The 13763-nt window shown below is 39.7% G+C and overlaps 1 pseudogene; it reads left to right on the top strand.

Annotated features, from left to right (window-relative positions):
• Window positions 1-8327, top strand: part of LOC102837337 — a 10921-nt pseudogene extending 2594 nt beyond the window's left edge.
• Window positions 8328-13763: the final 5436 nt, after the last annotated feature.

Here is a 13763-nt window from a genome sequence, read left to right as displayed (position 1 = left end):
AAACAATTCAAAACCTACAGAAAGAGGTCCAAACAATCAATAACAAAATGGCAGAAATAGAAAACTCTCTGAAAGGGCAGAGGAGTAGAATAGACGAGATGGAAGGAAGAAAAGAGGAGAGTAAACCTACACATTTATGTTTTCATTTCAATAACCAACTTATACTGAGAACTAAACTTTCCCATTTGTTACAGCTGGTATGATCATTTTCTGCATCTGGTTTTCCTCTAGTTTGTCCACCATTAATGCCATGCAGAATTAGACTTACGAGTCACTAATAAGTGTTCTTATTCCTTCTCTCGGCTTCAGAGGCTGGAAATAGCCATCAGGCGGTGGTAAGTGAGTAGCCTGTGGTGCCGGCAGTGCTGTGCCTCCTGCTCAGTAAGTAGCTTGTCCTAATTTTAGGATTTCAGATACAGCAAGCAACACTTTATAGATAGCTGCATCTGATAGCTCAGCCTTTTAGTGCCTTCATGTATCACAAGCAAGATGACAAGGTTGAGTTTAGATAGTTCTCTTTAAGACCATTTTTGAAATTATGGCTCTGGCAAACCCTGAAAACTCAGACCTTTTATAAACAAGATGGGGAAAAAAAAGTCTGTCTCCAATTTGGAACAGTGCTATGGATTCTACTAGTGTGACACCATTTATGTATGTAGTAATATGAAAAGCAGGAAAATATGATTCTGTATAAGTAAAATAGATACATAAGAAAAGCACCTGATAAAATTGCCTCTAAGAGAAACCCTATATGTCAGAAAGAGGTACAATGAAACAGAAAGCATTTTGTAAGACAAATGTCCTCCATGATTCTCCTAGATTACATTTTCTGAAGAGTAGGACTGTGTTTCTCCACTCTTGAATTCCAGAGCCTAGCATTGTGCTTGGCAATGAATAGGCACACAATCAGTGTTAGCAATGAGCCTAAATAACCAGCCACTGATTCATCAACTTTTTGAAACTAAACTTGAGATGTCAGGTGTTTCCTGAAGCAGAGTACTCTGAATATTTATAAATATTTCCTTTGGTTTTATGGCAAATGTATTTTTTGGAAAAATGCCAGTGGATATGTATAGATCTAGATCATGACATTAAAGAAGAGAAAATCACATAAAAAGTCTTGATCACATGTAGCACTTTAGTACACCCACATGGCCTCTCACTTTTGGAAAAAAATGTGGTCCAAGTATCTGGACAATGGCAGATGTATTAAATTCCACTGAAAAATAGGCTCTTAAGAAAGATGTTATAAAGAAGGTGGAAGATAAGAAGGTGTTCTTCAGGTGGGTGGGGGAGAAGCAGACAGACACTACAAGGTGAGGAAGCAGAGTGAAGCAAGGATAGTGTGTGTGTGTGTGTGAAAGGGCCTTGGATGTTAGTGCATGTGCAAGAAGTTCAAAGTGTCTAGAAGATGGGTTCAGTTTATACTGAGGAAAAATATATAAATCTGGAGAGGTAGACAGGTATCAAAATTTGTGAGAGTCCATTTGCCAAATAAAGAAGTTTTGAACTTTATGCAATGGACAATGGAAAGTAATTGAAATGTCTAAGGAGAGTCTAGAAGAATCTAGTCATTAGATTTATTTTTCAGGAAGACAGCTCTGGTAGCAGTGGGAAGGATAGTATGTGAGTCTGGAAACAAAGAGAAGCATGAAGATACTATACTAGTATTTCTATATGAGATGCAGTCTGTTTAATCTAAGACGGTAAGGGAGAGAACAAAGAGAAGGAAACAGATAAATTCAATGTCCTTAATTAAGCAAGTAGAATAAATAGCACATGGGTGAGAGATGAGAAGGCTAGATGAGTTTCCAGGTTTATTGCTTGGAGAATTGAAGGCGTAAAAGTACAATTCACAAAGCTAGGGAATACAGGGAATTAAATAGGTTTTGACAAAATATATTAAGTTCAACTTTATAAATGTATGAACACATATGTGTCATGATTATGAACATTTAGATTTATAAGCCACGTGGTTATGAATCAGGCTGCGAACCTCAGGGTCAGTAGTTCAAAACTACCAGATTTTCCACGGTAGAAAGATGGGGCTTTCTGCTCCCGTAAAGATTTACAGGCTCGGAAACCCTGTACAGGGTCACTATGGGTTGGAACTGACTCCACGACACATAACCACAACAACAACAGTATTATTTTAAGCATAACATGAGTGAAAAGCATCATCACCCAAAGAGAAGGTATGGAGTATTTGAGAATAGCAGTGTCTTAGGAGTATATGGAAAAAGAGGACACTGTGAAGCAGGATGAGAAAAGTCAGAGGTAAATGGAAGTCTTTACCTCCCATTTACTTCCCAGTAATACACTGGTCTTCTTCAAGTTTTAAAGGGTTACCTGGAGAAAAAAAAACCACACACTGATATTATATGGGGTATGTCTACTTACAGTTCTTTTGTACCCTCAAATTATTAGGTTAATAAAAGAATCCCATAAATCTGTCCTTTTTTCCTGTAAGTGAAAAAAAATGCATAGATTCCTATTGATCACTTGTAAATCACTTCCCAAATAATCTATAATGACTGTTGACAATGAGGAAATGAGGCACCATAAAGGTGGTGGTGGTGGTTGCATGCCATGGAGTTGGTTCTGACTCATAGCGACCCTGCATAGGGTTTTTGAGCCTGTGAATCTTTATAGGACCAGAAAGCCTTATCTTCCTCCTGCAGAATGGCTGGTTGTTTCAAATTGCTGACCTTGAGGTTAGCAGCCAGACTCGTAATCACTACGCAATCAGAATTCCTTACCATATAAATGGGTGGATTATGCCTATCTCTGGCTATTTACATATACTCATAACATGTGTATATACTATATACACTGTGATTCTGGAAGCTATACCATGGCTATTTTAAATACGAGCAGGATCACCCAGGTGGACAGATTTCAGATGAACTTCCAAATGAAGACATACTAGGAAGAAGGAGGGACAAACTACTTTCGAATCTTAAGTCACTGAAAACCTTATGAATAGCAGCAGAGAAACACTGTCATATATGGTGCTGGAAAATGAGCCCCTCAGGTTGGAAATCACTCAAAATGTGACTGGGGAACAGCTGCCTCCTCAAAGTAGAGTTGACTGTGATGACGATGATGCAAATGGAATAAAGTCCATGGGAGTACAGCCCGCGGGACCTTCATTTGCTGATGGGGAACAACTCAAAATGAAGAGAAATAGCTGTAAACATCTATTAATCATCGAAACATGGAGTGCAAAGTATAAATCTAGAAAAATTAGAAATTGTCAAAAATGAAATGGAATGCATACATCGATATCTTTGGCATTAGTGAGCTGAAACTGATGGGTATTGGCCATTTTGAATCTGACAACCACATGGTTTACTATGCCGGGAATGGCAAATTGAAGAGGAATGGTATTGCATTCATTGTAAAAAAGAACATATCCAGATCAGTCATGAGGTACAACACTGTCTGTGATATGATAATATCTATGCACCTACAGGGAAGACCAGTTAATACAACTATTATTCAATTTTATGCACCAACCACTAAAGCCAGTGAGGAGGAAATAGAAGAATTCTACCAACTTCTTCAATCTGAAATTGATCAAACATGCAATCAAGATGTATTGATCATTATTTGTGATTGGAATGCAAAGGTTTGCAACAAAGAGGAAGGATCAGTAGCTGGAAAATATAGCCTTGATGATAGAAAAGATGCTGGAGATCTCATAATAAAATTCTGCAAAATCAATGATTTGTTCATTTTAATATCTTCTTAAGACAGCATAAGAGATGACTATGCACATGAACCTCACCAGATGGATTACACAGAAATCAAATTGACGATGTCTGTGGAAAGAGATGAAGAAAAAGCTCTATATCAATAGTCAAAATAAAGCCAGGGGCAGATTGTGGAACAGATAATCAACTGCTTATATGCAAATTCAAACTGAAGCTGAAGAAAATGAAAACAAGTTCACAAGAGCCAAAATATGATCTTGAATATACCCCACCTGTAAATTCAGATCATCTGAAGAACAGATTTAATACATTAAACACAAAAGCTGAAAACCAGAAGCGTTGTGGGATGATATCAAGAACATCATACATAAAGAAAGCAAAAAGTCATTAAGAAGACAAGAAAGAAAGAAAAGTTCAAAATGGATGCCAAAGAGACACTGAAACTTGTTCTCCAGCATAGAGATGCTAAAGCAAATGGAAGAAATGAGGAGGTACAATGGCTGAACAGAAATTTTCAAAGGTCAGCTCTAGAAGACAAAGTCAAATATTACAACAAAATGTGCAAAGATCTAGAGTTAGAAAACTAAAAAGGAAGTACACGCTCAGCATTTCTCAAGCTGGGGGAACTGAAGAAAAATTTCAAGCCTCGAATTTCATTATTGAAGGTTTCTCTGGGCAAATTATTAAATGATGCCGAAAGCATCAAGAGAAGATGGAAGGAATACACAGAGTCACTGTACCAAAAGGTAGCATATGATCAAGAGCCAATGATACTGAAGGAAGAAGTCCAAGGTTAGTAGAAGGAACTGGCAAAGAACAAGGCTCCAGGAATTGATGGAATAAAAATTGAAATATTTCAAGGAAGTGAGATGGTACTGGAGGCACTCACTCATCTCTGCCAATATATTTGGAAGACAACTATCTGGTGACTGATTGGAAGAGATCTGTATTTGTGCCCATTCCAAAAAGAGGTGACCCAATGGAATGCAGAAATCATTGGACAATATCTTTGATATCCCATGTGAGTAAACCTATACTAAAGGTAATACAGAAATGGCTGCAAGCCAACATTGATAGAGGACTTCCAGAGGTTCAAGCTGGATTCAGAAGAGGACCTGGAATGAGGGATATCATTGCTGACGTCTAATGGATCTTGGCTGAAAGCAGAGAACACCAAAAAGATGTTTACCTGTGCTTTATTATTGACTATGCAAAGGCTTTCGATTTTGTGGATCATGACAAGCTATAGACAACATTGCGAAATATGAGTATTCCTGAACACTTAATTGTGCCCATGAGGAATCTGTACATGGACCAAGAGGCAGTTGTTCAAACAGAACATGGGGACACTGAATGATTTTAAATTAAGCATGGTGTGTGACAGGGTTGTATTCTTTCACTATACTTATTCAACCTGTATGCTGAGCAAATAATCTAAGGAGCTAGGTTATATGAAGAAAAACGTGACATCAAGATTGGAGGAAGACTCATTGACAACCTGTGATATGCAGATGATACAACCTTGCTTGCTGAAAGTGAAGAAGACTTAAAATACTTACTGATGAAAATCAAAGAGTGCACACTTCAGTATGGATTGCATCTCAATGTAAAGGAAACAAAAATCCTCACCACTGGACCAATAAACAAATTCTTTTCAATGGTGAAAAGACTTAAGTTGTCAAGGACTTCCTTCTTCTTGGATCAACTATCAACCCTCATGGAAGCAGCAGTCAAGAATTCAAGGGACGTGTTGTGTTAGGCAAATCTGTTGCACAAGACCTTTTTAAAGTGTTGAAGAGCAAAGATATCAGCTTGAGGACTAAAGTACGCCTGACCCAAGCCATGGTATTTTCAATAACCTCATATGGAACGAAAGCTGAATAAGTGAATAAGGCAGACAGTAGAAGAATTGATGCTTTTGAGTTATGGTGTTGGAGGAGAATATTGAAAGTGCCATGGGCTGCCAAAAGAACCAACAGATCTGTGTTGGAAGAAGTGCAGCCAGAGTGCTCCTTAGAAGCCAGGATGGCGAAACTTCATCTCTCATACTTCAGACATATTGTCAGGATGGATCAGTCACTGGAGAAGGATATCATATTTGGTAAGGTTGAGGGTGCATCAAGGGAATCAAGCTTGGCAACAGTGTTTCGTTCTACTGTCCACAGGGTCACTATGAGTCGGTACCAATTTGATGGCACCTAACAACAGCAAAAACATATCCACAATATTTCTACAGTATATATATGTAAAATAACTACTTTGACTCTCCTTTTTTGTAATGTGTTCTTCCCTTTTTGAGAAGAACCCTCTCAATATTTGTCAAGTTGAAAGAACTGAAGGAATAATTCAAGGCTGAACCTATATTACTGAAGAATTCTAAGGAGTCCTGGTGTGGTGCTGTAGGATTAGCACTGGACTACTATCGACAAGACCAATGGTTCGAAACAACCAGCATCACCTATATACAAAGTTGCTATGAGTTGGAGCTGACTTGATGGCACTTAACAATAACAACATGGTGGAAATATTAAATGCCATCAGAATCATCAAAAGACGATGGAAGAAATGCACAGAGTCACTGTATCCAAAAGCACTGGCTGTTGCTCAACCTTTTCAAGTGCATATAATCAAAAATCACTGGTACTGAAGTTAGAAGTCCAAGCTGCACTGAAGGCATTAATTAAAAACAAGGCTCCATGAATTGGCGAATACAAATTGAAATGTTTCAACAAACTGATGCAGTGCTGGAGGCATTCACTTGTCTATGTCCAGTAATTGAAAGACAGATTTGAAGAGATCCATATTTGTGTTATTTGAAAGAAACATGACCCAGTGGAATGAAGAAATCATTACACATTATAAGTAATATCAATTGCAAGTAAAATTATGCTGAAGATAAATTTTAAATGGTTACTGTAAATAAATAGCTGCAAAAAATTTAATTCAGATTCAGAAGAGAACATAGAACTAGGGGTGTTGTTGGGTTGTTAAGTGCCATTGAGTAAGTTCTGAGTCATAGCAACTCTCTGTAGGATTTCCAAGGAGCAGCTGATAAGTTTGAACTGCCAACTTATCGTTTGAAGTCCATTGCTTTATCCTATAACACCGCAGCAGGATATCACTGCTAATATCTGATGGATATTGGCAGAAAGCAGAGAATTTTACTTGTGCTTTATTGGTAATGTAAACACACTATCCTAACACACTATGGATAATATTTCAAAGAATGAGTACTCCAGAACATTTAATTATGCTCATGAAGAACCTGTACATACACCAAGAGGCAGTTACTAGAAGAGAACAAGGGACACTGAATGGTTTAAAATAAGGAAAGAGATGTGCCAGGGTTGTGTTCCTCCACCATCCTTTTTCAATCTGTATGCTGAACAGAGAATATGAAAAACTGGATTATATAAAGAAGAACATGGCATCAGGATTGGAGGAAAACTCATTGACAACCTGCCCTATACAGGTGACACAATCTTGCCTGCGGGAAGTGAAGAGGACTTAAAATACTACTAATGGGAAACCACAAGGGACTGGGTGAGGCGGCTTCCCTTGTTCTTGGGTTTTCAGCAGAGGGGTGTGTCTTGTGTCACAGGCCCTGCTTTCTCTGGTCCAAATCTGTCATCGGCCCTCTAGTTATTCCGGCCAGGCCTCTGCTCTGGACCACTTCCTTGGACTCACTCAGCCTGACAATTCCCTGACTCCATGTGTCCCTGCAGAGATGAGCAGAATCTCCTCTTGGTCCATCGTTTCGACATGCCTGAGAACCCACAGGTCCTGAGAGTGGTCCTGCTAGGGTCCCCAAATGCAGGAAAGTCAATGCTCTCCAACCAGCTGCTGGGCCGAAAAATGTTCCCTGTCTCCAAGAAGGTGCACACCACTCACTCACTGCCAAGCTCTGGGAGTCATCACAGAAAAGGAGGCTCCTTGACACACCTGGCCTCATCAGCCCCATTAAACAGAAGAGGCACAATTTGTAACTCTCTTTTCTGGAAGATCCTTGGAAGAGCATGGAATCTACTGATCTCATTGTGGGTCTTGTGGATGTCTTGGACAAGTGGACTCGAAACCAGTTCAGCCCCCGGTGCTTGACCCAGTTCTCTCCAGGTTTCTAGCATCCTTGTCCTGAAAAAGGTCAATTGTCTGAAGGAGAAGTCTGTTCTCCTGCTCACAGCAGCCCTCACTGAAGGTGTGGTCAATAGGAAGAAGCTCAAGGTGAAGCAGGCCTTCTGCACACATCCTAGCACCTATTGCTCCAGTCCAGAAGCTAAGGACCCAGACCCACAGCCTGTGGGAGGCCCTCAGAGGATTAGCTGGCCTCACTTCCAGGAGATCTTTAGGTTATTAGCCTTAAGCCAAGAGGATGTGAAAATGTTAAAGCAATACCTCCTGGCACAGGCCCGGCACAGTGGAGTCCTCACTACCCAGACCCCTGAGGAGTTCTGTGCCAACATAATCCTAGAGAAGCTCCTCATGTACCTGCCCCAGGAGGTGCCCTACAATGTTGCCCCTCCCCAGGCATCCCAGCCCGAGTTACTGCCAGGAGACACTGACCAGAACTGTTCCTACCCAGAACCTCTAGGGACTGGTGAGGACCATGAGTAATGATTGTTGGCTAGCTGGCTTGACCTGGCCAAGTCTGCACAGCACATGCGTGGCCACTTCTCTTGTTGAGTAAAGGACCCTGCCTGAGTTCAGCTCCCAGGTAGTTCCTCTGCCTGGGACTACAGCTTACTTGGGACTCAGAAGTTAGCCTCTGGGTGAAAACAGTGCTACCCTGACAGCTGGCACTGAGCCCAGGGTGTCTCCCTAAGTTGCCAGTTGTTAGCAGAGAGATCTTTCTTCTCTTCTCAGTTCCTCCATCGTAAAACCAAGTAAGGACCCATATGTTTCAAATGAGCACAATTTCAGAAAGTGCCTCCCTCCTGAACCTCAAGTCGTTGATTTCCTCCCAGCTCATCCTCCTCCCCAATCTTGGATGTGAATAAAGTTAAAAGAGAAAAAAAAAAAAATATATACTACTGATGAAGATCAAAGAATACAGCCTTCAGTATGGATTTTGCCTCAATGTAAAGAAAACAAACATACAACTGGACCAATATATAACATCATAATAAATGGAGTGGTTACGAATCGGGCTGTGAACCCCAAAGTCAGCAGTTCAAAACTACCAGCCGCTCCATGGGAGAAAGATGAGGCTTTCTGCTCCCATAAAGATTTACAGCCTCGGAAACCCTGTACAGGGTCGCTATGGGTCAGAACCGACTTGACGGCACTTAACAACAACAACAATAAATGGAGAAAAGATTGAAGTTGTCAAAGACTTCATGTTGCTCAGATTCAAAATCAACACTCAGGGAAGCAGCAATCAAGAAATCAAATGACATATTGCTTTAGACAAACCTACTGTTAAAGACATCTTTAAAGTGTTCAGTAGCAAAGATGTCAATTTCAGGACTAAAGTGTGCCTGACTCAAGTCATGGTATTTTCAATCCCCTCACATGCATGTGAAAGTTGGTCAATGAATAAGACCTTAAAAGAATTGATGCATTTGAGTTATGGTGTTGGAGAAGAATATTGAAAGTATCATGGACTGCCAGAAGAACACACAAATCTGTGTTGGAAGAAACAGAGTCAGAATGTTCCTTAGAAGCTAATATGTTAAGACTTTCTTTCATTCTTTGGACATGTAGTTAGGAGGGACCAGTTTTAGGAGAAGGACATCATGTTGTGTAAATTGGAGGGTCAGAGAGAAACAGGAAGACCTCCAACAAAATGGATTGACTCAGTAGCAACAACAATGGGCTCAAATGTAACAAATGTGAGGATGGAGCATGATGGGTGGTGTTTCATTCTGTCATGCATAGGGTCACTATGAGTCAATACTGAATTGATGGTACCTAACAATAACAACATTCATAATATGACAAAATAAAAAAGTTAATAAGCATAGATTATTACTAGTACTCTTCTCTTCCTTCAAAGGAAAATGTTTCCCTATCAGAAAAACATACTCCACTTTCCAGACCTAAGGGTAGGGGGTGAGAGGCTGGAGGAGTAAACTAATATTTATTCAGAATCTTTGTGCTGGCAGTGGGTACACCATGGGTTCAATGGACAAGTGGGAAACAGTGTCTTGTCAGGGTGATAACAGGGACACCCTCAGCTTCTGACCTGCCACTCCACACTGCTCATTCTTCTTAGTTCATGAATACAGTCATTGCATTCTCAAACTTAGGACTTGTTTCCAATCCTGAATTTTCCAAATTTTCCATGGAACTTTAAAAATTGAATCAGACCTTCTCCCAGACTTCAGTAGGACAATCTCAGGTAGGGTCTTAGAATCTTATTTTTATAAAGTACAACAAGTCAGTGCTGGATATCACTGATTTCTAGAATTTTGAGGACTTCCAGAATGATCTAGAGACACAGTGGCCCCCATACCCCATTACACAGACTCTGGAAGTAAAGTAACATAAGCCATTTGTATGCTCAAATTTCTAGAAAGCTATAATAAAGGTTGAAGGACCCATGAGATGATTACTAACTAGAAGGGCGAAGAAAGCTACTAAGTAGAAAATCAAAGCACGTAAAAAAGGCAAGATAAAAGTGAATATCATTGATATGTAAATGTCCATTATGAGCTGTTGTTACTGTTAGGTGCCATCAAGTCAGTTCTGAACCATTGTGACCCTAAGTACAACAGAACGAAACCTAGCTATAGAAGTACATACATAATTCCAGTTATTTGTTTAGTCCACTGGACTGCTAACCACAAGGTTGAAGGTTCAAACCTACCAGCTCCATGGAAACTCTATACAAGTTTGCTATGATTGAAACCAACTCAACTGTACTTAACAACAATATCTACTCAGGTAATACAGTATTTTAAATGTTCAGTAAAGTACTTATCTCTTAAGTATTCCTCTGAGGGTATACTTATTTCTGTATCAGTACTCTAGAAAACATGGATGTGTGCCTATCTTGATGACATAGTATAATATGCTTGTTGCTGTTAAGTGCTGTCAAGTTTGGTTCCAACTCACAGTGACACTGTATAGGATTTCCAAGGAGCGACTGGTAGGTTTGAGCTACCAACCTTGCGGTTCAAACTGACCTTGTGGTCCAATGCATTATCCTGCAGCATCACACTAGGACTGATAATTATGTTTGCTGCTGGGAAATAAATGCTACTGACCCATCATTAGTAGGGACATGTGCTCAGATTTGATTTCCCAGTGGAGGAAGTAGATTTCTATTGATCCATCTGCAGTACCATCATTGTACTCTTTAGCAAATATTGCAAATCAGCTAGTGTTTATAAAGGGGTGTTAAACAGGTCTACAAAAGGACCCCATCCCTCAAAAAGCATCATTTAAACACCTGTGGTGGTGGTGATTTGCCGTGGAGTCGGTTCCAAAACATAGCGACCCTGTATAGGGTTTCCAAGGCTGTAAATCTTTACGGAAGCAGAAAGCCTCATCTTTCTCCTGCGGAACAACTGGTAGTTTCGAACTACTGACCTTGCGGTTCGCAGCCCGATTCGTAACCACTATGCTACCTACTATGTGTCAAATACTGTTGTTCAAAGTAGTGTTAGTACTAAGAAAAACAGAACAAAATCCTTGTACATGAGAATCGTTCAGGTAAACAAATCAAAACAATGTGATAAATACTCTAATAGGGTTATGCACACGATACCATCATAGCAAAGAGAAAACAGCACCTAGTTCTATCTGAGGTCAGAAATTATTTCATAAAAGACAACACTTAATTTGTGCCTTGAAAGTTGAGTTATATTTAGTTTACTCTCACCTTTATTGCTTTTCAGCCATCTATAATACACCAGAATATCATACATAAAGTTGGAATGCTTAGCCTCATAGTTCAAAGCAATCTTAATCTATTCACAATGTCACAAGTAATTTTCATTAGATCAGAGAACTAACTTAAGCTAACAAATGATTATCTTTCACATTTGAGCAAAAATAGAAATTTAATTAAAAAGACAGATAGTAAGCAGCTATATATGTGTTAGAAGGAACTCTGGTAGCGTAGTGGTAACAAGTTGGGCTGTTAACCCCAAGGTCAGCAGTTCAAAACTACCAGTCATTCTGCAGGAGAAAGATGAGGCTTTCTGCTCCCATACAGATTTACAGCCTTGGAAACCCTATGCTGGATCATTATGAGTCAGAACTGACTCCATGACACACCAGTACTACCACTGCCACTATCATATATGTTAGAGAGAGAGTTTCATGTGGAAAATAAAGACTTTAAGTAAGTCACCAAGAAAAAAGACTCACTATAGCTTTCGTTTCTAGACTTAAATCTTGTCTCATTGGCATTAAAAAAAAATATGAGGGGGACTTAAAAGTTTTTGGGAAAATTCTATTACCTTTTAATTCTATCTTTCCACAAACTTTTTGAAGCTCCATTGTATAACTGTTTCTCCCTCTTCAAGGGATGTGGCCTGACCAAAGGATAGGTGATTGTTGCACGGTTGTCCCACTCCATACTTACCCTCATCAGATAATCACTGAAGATAGGGTGCTGTAGTAAAATTCGATGAAGGAATTGGCTATCGAAAAGGATAGAGTCTGGCTTGACCTGAAATCAACAACCATATAGTGCAGAAGAAATCATACCAACCTAAGTGTAATCAAACGATTTTTCACCAACCTGAGTATATTCTGGAGACTTGGTGTGGTGCTGTAGGATTAAATGACTGGTGAGTTTGAACCACCAACCTTGTGGTTCAAATCTACTTTTTTTAGTCCAGTGCTTTATCCCACAATGTCACACCAGGAACCTAAATTCTAAAGCACTTCGTTTGTGGGAGGCTTCGATTTACAGTGGAAGCCATAACTCTATTTTGAGTCTTGGAATAAATTCAGATTCCATTTATTCTTTCTGATGATTAAACCAGCAGTGTAGCAGCTTTGCCCTTAGGCAGAATAACCTGAAAGTTGATTACTTCCCAACCAGCACAGAGAGGGGTAGTCTTCTCTCAGGGAACTTTACCTGGGCAAGTTCTTAATGATCCACTGACAATAGCTTCATGTCACATGAAAAACTGAGGTACCAGTGGTTATGACTCAGGCTCACAGAGTGATAAGTCGTACTCCAACCACCCCATAGCCATGTGATAGAAACCTTAGGACCAATGCTATAAACTTTTCTAACCTGCAATTATGTACGTATCCTACATGGTTTCTGCAGTCTTGTCTGCAACAGGGATGAATTGTTCTAATATTAATCATGATTTTGTGGTAATCACCTTTGTTTTACATAGTCAATAATTAGTTCCATTACTGTGAATTCTTTGGACTCTATTTTAGCATCATGCTGATGGTTTCCCTCATTCTGGAATTAATGTCTTTTGTCTTCTGTTTGTCTTCTTCAAAGTTTAATAAAGGGGTCAGTTCTCATAAAGATACATACTTTTGGAATCCCTATATAGGGTTACTATGACTTGGCATTGAGGTTTATAGAAAAACAGAAGAAAAAATACATACATATATACACACATGCTGCTGTTGTTGAGTGCCAATGATTCGATTCCGAATCATAGCAACTTGTACAGGGTTTCTGAGGAGTGGCTGGTGAGTTGAAACTAACCTCGAGGTTGAGTGCTTACCCTACAATGCCACACCGGGACTCCACACACACTGGAGAGGATTTCAAAAATTTCATGAAAAAATTCCATTACCTTTTAAATCCATGTTCCATACCCTTTTAAAGTCTATTTATTTGTGTGTAGCTTCTGGTGAGGCACTGTGGATCAGCACTGACCTTGCAGTCCATGCTTTATCCACAGTGCCACATCAGGATTCCAAGTCTATCTCTCCTTCTACTATCTATCTATCTATCTATCTATCTATCTATCTATCTATCTATCTGTCTGTCATCTGTTGTTGTTAAGTGCTGTCGTGTCGGTTCTGACACATAGCTAACCTGTATAGGGTGCCCAAGGAGTGGCTGGTGAGCTTGAACTGCCAACCATGAGGTCAAACTGACTTTGCAGTCCAGCATATTAA

Source organism: Chrysochloris asiatica, unplaced genomic scaffold (genome assembly GCF_000296735.1).
Source record: "Chrysochloris asiatica unplaced genomic scaffold, ChrAsi1.0 scaffold00074, whole genome shotgun sequence".
Lineage (NCBI taxonomy): Eukaryota > Metazoa > Chordata > Mammalia > Afrosoricida > Chrysochloridae > Chrysochloris > Chrysochloris asiatica.
Note: the sequence above shows the minus strand (reverse complement) of the source record. Positions and strands in the feature narration are given on the sequence as shown.